Raw genomic sequence first — 8,071 nt, 5'->3', positions numbered from 1 at the left:
CTAGTCAAATAGGAAACGAAGTTAGACACTACAAAAAATTTATGCACAAAACTACTCAACAATAGTTAAATAAATTGTGCAAGGGTTGAAGAGAAGTATCCTTTTCTATATCGTTAGCCCCCACGTTGATTGTTACAGAGCAATTCGTGCTGATGATGTTATATAAAATGCCGAGTTCCACAAAATTTATAACTTAATTCACGGTAACTATGCATACAGTTAGTATGATAGTTGATGGTACATCAACTGTATAAGTAGTTAAACCTTTATTAATTTCTAAAGTTTATGTTACTCAGCTCATAGAAGCTATATTTTCTAATTCATAGAAGTGAATCATATATGACAAATGAACAGTAAAATGAGGAGATTTTATTTCTCAGTTGCAATACTTCTCGTTATATTGAACACTAATTGATATATCTATCTTACAAAAACAAATGGTTTTTGTCTAATCTGATGGTTGTGGATGGGTTTTTTAGAGTGACCCACGGCTACCATCTGCTCTCAAAGTTGAGAAAGTTGAGAGACAAATCCAACCGTTCAGATTCATCCTCTTCGTCCGTTTCGTTTATAATCCCAGTTAAAGCAGCACCAGTTTATAAGGGCATAAATTTGCGCTACTCTAATCTTCCGTTACAACTTATCGCATGATCTTCTGTTCTCACAGAGTTAGCACTAATTAAAGACCTCATACGTTACATGCACCAACATCCCTTCAAAAAGAATTCGACTACATAAACTCTAGACAAAGTCATCATCTTTCTATGTTTCAGTCGCATTTTCTATCAATCAGTGATACCCTAGGTAATGCCCAGCTATTTTTTGTTTTATTCGTTCAGTGATAGTTTGATTTTTCAATTTTAACCCCTAATAAGGTTATTGTTCTATTGTAGGTTTCGATAGTTTAATTCAGAAAATCATCAGAGTTCCAAAAATCTTAGGTAATTCTTTTTTAATTGACTGTGTTTATGACTTTGTGCGTGGTTACCTGAATTGGGGTTCTCCTAATTTTTGGATTTGAAATATAACCGAAAGCTTAATCAAGCATTCTCATATTATCATTTTTAGTTACCACTATTTAAATCACTGTCATTGTTGTGCTAATTGTTGCAACCACTAATCAGGTAGCATTTAGGTTTATATTAGAAAAAATAGTTTATGTGATTATTGTTCAAAGGAATGGCAGCGTAATATTAAGGTCCAAACATCGTTCAAAGGACATTATGATGTGTGGCAGATTCACAATTGTGTTTATGAAATAGGATTTGTAACATCATAGTGTGTGCTGTCACTGATGATGCTTATGATGTGTGGTCTACTGATGAGTTTTGTTCAAGTTTGTCTGTGCTTATTGTTAGAAGGGTTTACGATCAGTTCCTTTTGTTCAATTTTAAAGTGGGTTGCACTCCTAATACTTATGATGTGTGGTTTACTAATGAGCATAACTTAGTTAAGAACTGGCTGTGGTATGGATTATGATGTGTAGGTTTTGATTGTTGTATTCAGAAAATCATCAGAGTTCCAAACATCTAAGGTAATTCATTTTCAATCAGCAACAATTCTGCACTCTGTTGATTCCTACCTATATTTGGAAATCATTGAAATTAATTTCGCAGAGTAAATTGGTTCCAATTTTGTCCAGTCAACAACCCTTCCGAAAGTGCCGCAACCACCTACAAAACTTTCTCCCATATTGGCGAGGCCGAAGATGAACTTTCTTGGAGAATTATAGTACTTGGAAAATTATAATAGTATGGTTGGCTACTGAGATTTGGATGCTGTGTTAATTTTTCAAACTTAAATTACATGTGCAAGTATGACTACTAATTAACGTTAGATGTTAACTTAAATTTGGAGAATTACTGTTAACTTAAATTTGAAGTTCACTATTCTCTAAAACCTCCCAATTTATCTCTTCTAACACCAGCACGCCTCTCTCTAGCTCTCAATTTAATTCGTTGTTGTAACTATTACAACTTGCTGGAGCTTTTTAATTTGAAGTTTACTCTTCTCCAAAACCTCCCATTTTCTATAGCCCTCAATTTAATTAGCTGCAACGAATGTATGGAAAGGATTTTAGTCATTTTGAACCTCCCATAAAAGGATTTTAGAAAATGGGAGGATTTTCTATAAACCTCCCATTTTCTGAACTGAAGTTTACAGTCGTATGTGATAATTAGATCGTCATCTTGGCACTATACCTTCCCTCCCTGAGTTTCGCTGCAATGAACTGCAATGTATGAACCCTTATAACATGAACCGTGGCTCTTATGTTTTTTGATATTTTTGATCCCAGGTATGGTTCATTTTGGTCATTCGAATTGGGGTTTTCAATTCTTTCGGTAGATTGGCGAAACATTATCGTTTATCTTTTGATTTTATACGTTTTTTCAAAAGATTTGATTTGATTTGTTCGACACAGGTTATCATCTTCCTAGGTTTCTCTACTTCTTTCTTCTCTCAAGTCTCAAGACTCCCAGGTGAGTACTGTCTTTTAATTTTTCTTTAAATTTGAATTTATTAGTTTCTTGATTTGGAATTCTGTTTCTCTCATATGCTACATTCTACAATTACTGTATTTAGAATTTCTTTCTTTTATTAACAGATGGGATTTTTGATTTGTTACGAATTCAACATGGATAATTCTACATAATTTAGCTTTAGATCTTAGTAACTACTAGATCATTAAGTTTTTTTTTTTTTCTCTTTGATGGAATACAGGATCATTAAGTGAGTAATCTAATTTTGTCTTTCTGCCAAGATATGTTTACAATAGAGAATTGGGTCTGTGTTTTTCCAGTAAAACTTGAGTTTACTTGCCCTTCTATCTATCATTTTCATGTGTTGATTTTTAAAATAAAGATGTTTACAAGTGGTGGAGAGAAGCTTAAGCTATCAACTTGGGATGTCAGACAGGATATGGTAAACTTAGCTTACGATGGTCGTAATCAGTACAACATTCTTCTTGAGTTTGCTTCCCTAATTGCCTATGGAACTTTTATTGATAAATTTGCACACAACTATTATATTTGGCCCGAGTTTCTAGGAAAATTTGTTCACAAATTGTTTATGAAACTTTGAGAATTTGTTCACAAATTGTCTTTTGCTTGGCAGGGGTGATGTTAAGCTAATAACAACATGGTTTTTCATGATAAAAGAATTTGAAAAGTTGAAGATGATTTGAGGGTAAGAAAATGCTCCTTTTCCTCTCCGGTCTTAATATAATTATAATGATCTTTGTGTAACTGACAACTAGAAAACATTTTCAGGTGTTTGATTGTTGGTCGTTTCTTTTGTAGCTTCATGTTTGATGGAAATTATATGTGAAGGGAAATTAAAACACTGTAATTTGACATGAGTTATATGTGAGCTAACTTGATCCTCTTCCTGATGCTCATAAGATGCTTAAGAAATATGGATCTGTCCTGGCATATGATGACGCGCCTATAGTGAATTATGGAACAGGCAGATATTTGTGTGCTTTAACTTTTACATATTATGAGATCTCAATTTGAGTGGGACGGAAGGCACAATTTGAGCTCAAGGCTACGATATAGTAATTGACATATTGGTTACTTTTTAGTTCCTCATTTATTCTTTCGTTCTACGTTCTTATATGATTTGTATGAGCGTAAGTTTTATCAAATACAGGAGTTCTAAGCCTCCAGTGTTGTAGTAGCTTAAGTCTATCTTATGTGTTTCATATTATGTTTTTTTGACTCTAAACCACCCTGTTAATTCCAAATTTAAATTTTAGTTCCAAATCGTATTGTTAACTCTACTATTTTGTCCCTTAAGGATTTTTTGCCTGGAAAGAAACATTGGAATGTCTCTCGCGGCTTCTTTCAGTGGGATACTGACCGGTTATCAGCCATGCAAATATAATTTACTTTCTCACTCAACTAGATATAAATATAGTACGTGATAAGAAAGAGTTCGTTCTTACAGAGAGGCTTTTGTTGTTATCAATTTTCAGTTTCTTAGTAACCAAAGGGGGGGTTTTGTTTTATCTAAATAAACAAAGCAATGAAAGTAAATTAAAAGCAATAAAATAATTGAATAATCAATAAGGAGAAGATATTGGTCATGGGATAGTATCATTCACAAACATGTATTTTCATCAATGTCTAGAATTGGAATTTTAATCTCTCATCTATTAGAAGTCCTAGGATATCTTGATCGCAAGAATATCCCGTTTATTTCCCGATTTTATCACAAACAACATTAAAAGATGCTATTGTGAAATCTACCTGGAAAGCAACCTAAAGTGTAAAAGCACAATTAAGTTTAACTCCCTAAGAGCAATAAGTTCTATGAAATAAGACTAATCAATGCAAACAAACGTGTAAAAGCACTAATTCGTTTTAACAAAGGTTATGATTCATATGCAATTAAAAAGATGTATCACTACAAGTAATAATGGCAGTATGCTACTTAGAATCAGGGATAAACAACTATTTTGTATTGAAAACCCTAATCTAGCAATAGAGATGAAGACTAATCTAATTGATTCCGGACTCAACCAAACTAGCATTCAAATCATAAAATAATATCAACCATGAATCATAAACAATAAAGTTTTGAGACAAAACTAATTCATTGATTTAAATAACATGCTTGAGAAATCAACTTTTATCCCATAACCAATAATTGAGTTTAGTTACTCATAATAATGGAGTTCATCATAATCATAATCATAAAATAATTGAAGAAGATGAAAAATAAAACGAAAGCAAACCCTAGTTGTAGCTATCTCCAAATCTCCAAGAATAATACGTGCTCTCTAAAAGTTTTAGAAAACTTTTCTTTTTGTAGCTTTTCTCCCTTCCAAAATTAGGCCAAGTCTTCAAAAGCCCAAAGTCCAATAGCAAGATGTCCACCAAGCCCATATGTGAGAAAAACCCATGTAGAAAATATGTCCAAAATCGTTGCCGGAAATTGGTCGGAAAAGTCGCCGGAAAACAGCTTAGGTGACCGGCAAAGTCCACCCGGTCATCGGTCAACGGGTCAAATCGGTCGGGTCAACTGAGTCGGACTGGGGTCAACTCGGTCAAAGTCAGACCGAGTCAGCATCTTACTCAGCTGGATGGGCCGAGTGGCTTTGTCTAGGCCATTGCACTGGCCTGAACTGCTGATGCACAATGATTGTGCATCACAGCTTCTTCTGCTCAGCATATGTGGTGCACAATGATTGTGCATCAATGACAGATTGCCAACCATGTTGTGATGCACAATGATTGTGCATCACTGCCAGCTTCAGTTTTCTTCTCAGTTCAACCACCACTTCTTTGCTGCTCAAACACCCATTGTAGTCCTTTCATTATCAGCACCACCTGAAACACCATGTTTTCTACCAACTTCATATACAACTTCAGCTAAGCAGCATATCCATTCTTACACAACCCATCCATCCTAAATTCCATGTTCATACTTGCAATCTTCCTTGGATTCCCTGTAATAATAACACAACTACCACCTACAGTCTTGCATACATAACCAGCATCACCCCAAAGCCATTTCAGCTGCTCATCTGCCCAGCTCATACCCATTCTTCACTTACCAGAACAGCAATGCTCAGCTGCAACCTGAACTGACTGCCACAGCTGCAACCCAGCTCAAGCTTAGTTAGCGCATCTCAATTCATTTACAAACCACATTCATTCCTATTCCACCTGCAATGATCTAGTACAATCATCTCCTCAACCTCGACAACAACACCAAAATAATTTCGCCATTCCTTGTACCACCTTGAGTCAGTTCACACACTGCAATCTCAGCTCAATGCTCTTCTTTGCGACTGCAGCTGCAAATCCGTTCCGTTCGGATGACCTGCAATCACTGCCATCACCTGTATTTCATTCAGCCCATCAGCTTACAGCTTCTGGCCAACACTTTAATCACTGAAGCCCAAACAAATCTAAGGCAATAACTTCCATTTCCTACACACTGCCATCACAGCATCACCTGTAGTTTATACTGAATAAGAACTGAACTTGACAATCAACAGCACCAGATTCAGCCTCAGTTCAAATCCTAAGCATTCATCCCCATCAATTCCATCATCTCATCTTTAGTCCCATTGCATCGTGTTGTTCCCCTGCACTAACATTCCTCCTGTAAGACCAACTCCATCTTCTTTCGAATCCAGCACCATAAGCTTCAGCAATCCTCATCAGTGCATGAACATAACTTAGAGAAACAACTCCCAATTCCAGCTGCAATACCCATTTCCTACACTGTGAACCCTTGGTAGCAGCATCTCCATTTCAGCTTCAATTCCACCATGTCAGGTTCTATCACACCATTCTTGACACAACTGAAACCTAAATTCCATCACCAACATCATTACTTACAGCTCAAATTCATCTTCACCATTCAGTTCAACAGCAAACCCTAAACCTCCATTGACGGATGCAGTTCACAATCGAACTCAAAATCAAACACAACCCATCTTCTTAAATCAGATTCACAGCATGACACATAGAAACCCATCACCAATTTCTTCTTATCTGCTTGATTTCAAAATCTCACAGATCCCCTTTTATTCTTGATATTCATATCAACACCACCGAAATCAAACCCCTTTAACAGCAAATCCACCCTCTTCTCGATCTGATTCTGAGTAACAGATCCTCATCCTTCTTAAACTCTCGATTTCTCCCTTCTTCTGAACTTATGTAATCTTTCAGACATCAGCCATTTTTCTCAGAAGTTTAGGTTGTTGTAATGAGACGGGCTTTTCTCGATGCCTGGGATAATAAGATTAATCCAGCCACCCTACACCTTTAGATAAGGGTTATCTGAAAGATTCTACGCATTCACCGCACAGATAAGGGCCACCACTGAAGCAGCAACCCCTTAGTGATTTCAGTTCAATTGTCAGTCCTGCGAGACTGACAATTCAGTTAACAAACTCCGCAACTCTGATATGCTTCAAATGCTCGCAGCTTCTTCATACGATGTCAGAATGATCTCATGCTTCCGCCACTGGCTTCGTCTTTTCGTCATCTTCAAGATGATGAGAAGAAATCCTGGATTTGAACTAGTTCCGCTTCCTTTTGCTCCAATGACTCCATTGCACCTAATAAACTCAAACTCAAAAGATACATAATTTTCAAGAAAAATAGCAAAGAAAGCATAAACTATAGATATAAAATTAGGTGTTTTACAACACCTATCAAATTCCCCCACACCTAGACTTTTCTAGTCCTCGAGAAAATCAAACAAAACTTATTCTAAAGGATACATACAACTCCCATGAGGGTTTACTAGAGATATACCCACAAAACCTGCTTTTTCCAACTTACTAGTTCTCCGTAATGATAGCATCCAATGCGCTAAGAAGACATAGAGATTCTGCACACTAGTCATAAAAAGTTAGACACATAAATGAACACAATCTCATCCTTAAAAGTTGAGAGAGAAATAACCATCCCTTTTCGAAAGAAATTCGGGTTCGGAGTGATCAAAAGCCTCGACTCTGCCTCACAAGAAAGGGTTTTATGAAGTTGCTCTCAATAATAAATAGCTCTTTATGGGTCACACATGTGTCGAGGTAGGAATGAAAAGAGAATCCTGCGACACGTTGAATAGTAGGAAGGAGAAAACCCTCCGAATTGTTTTGAAAACCCACATCTTTTAATCATTTTGAAAACCCTTTTTCTGGCGATCTCTAAGAAAGGAAATCAACCACTTAACGAAGGTGGGAATATGCTTACTTACCTCGTTATCCGTTCGACGTGCAGCTAGCACCACTCTCACAGCATCCATAGAAACGTCTTCGGTCTTCAATCGGTGTCTTCATCTTCGTCTTCGGTCTTCAACTCTTGATGATAACTCTTGAACTTCGTATAATCTTGACAATGATGATTCTTTCTTCTAATTCCTTGTTGCTTGAAACTTCATTACGGATATTTCTTCTTCCATTGGCTTTATTGAATAACTACAAAACCAAAAACGAACTAAACAAACAAAAATGTGATGCAATGAATTTTTTTTTTCCTTTCTCTTTTTTTTTTTGACTTTTTTTTTGGATAATAATAAAATAAATACAAAATAAAAATAAACAAAA

The 8,071-nt window shown here is 36.0% G+C and overlaps 1 long non-coding RNA gene across 2 annotated transcripts; it reads left to right on the top strand.

Moving 5' to 3' along the window:
* The first annotated feature begins 724 nt into the window (after window positions 1-724).
* On the top strand, window positions 725-3,724 carry LOC113277677. 2 transcript variants are annotated; one of them, XR_003325044.1, is made up of 5 exons: window positions 725-804; window positions 894-941; window positions 2,423-2,480; window positions 3,115-3,186; window positions 3,270-3,724. It is a non-coding gene; the product is annotated as an uncharacterized LOC113277677 (long non-coding RNA). The 2 variants fall into 2 exon arrangements; XR_003325043.1 differs by lacking the exons at window positions 725-804; window positions 894-941 and adding an exon at window positions 1,919-2,296.
* The last annotated feature ends 4,347 nt before the right edge of the window (window positions 3,725-8,071 follow it).

This window comes from Papaver somniferum, chromosome 5 (assembly GCF_003573695.1).
Source record: "Papaver somniferum cultivar HN1 chromosome 5, ASM357369v1, whole genome shotgun sequence".
NCBI classification, from domain to species: Eukaryota; Viridiplantae; Streptophyta; class Magnoliopsida; order Ranunculales; family Papaveraceae; genus Papaver; species Papaver somniferum.
Note: the sequence above shows the minus strand (reverse complement) of the source record. Positions and strands in the feature narration are given on the sequence as shown.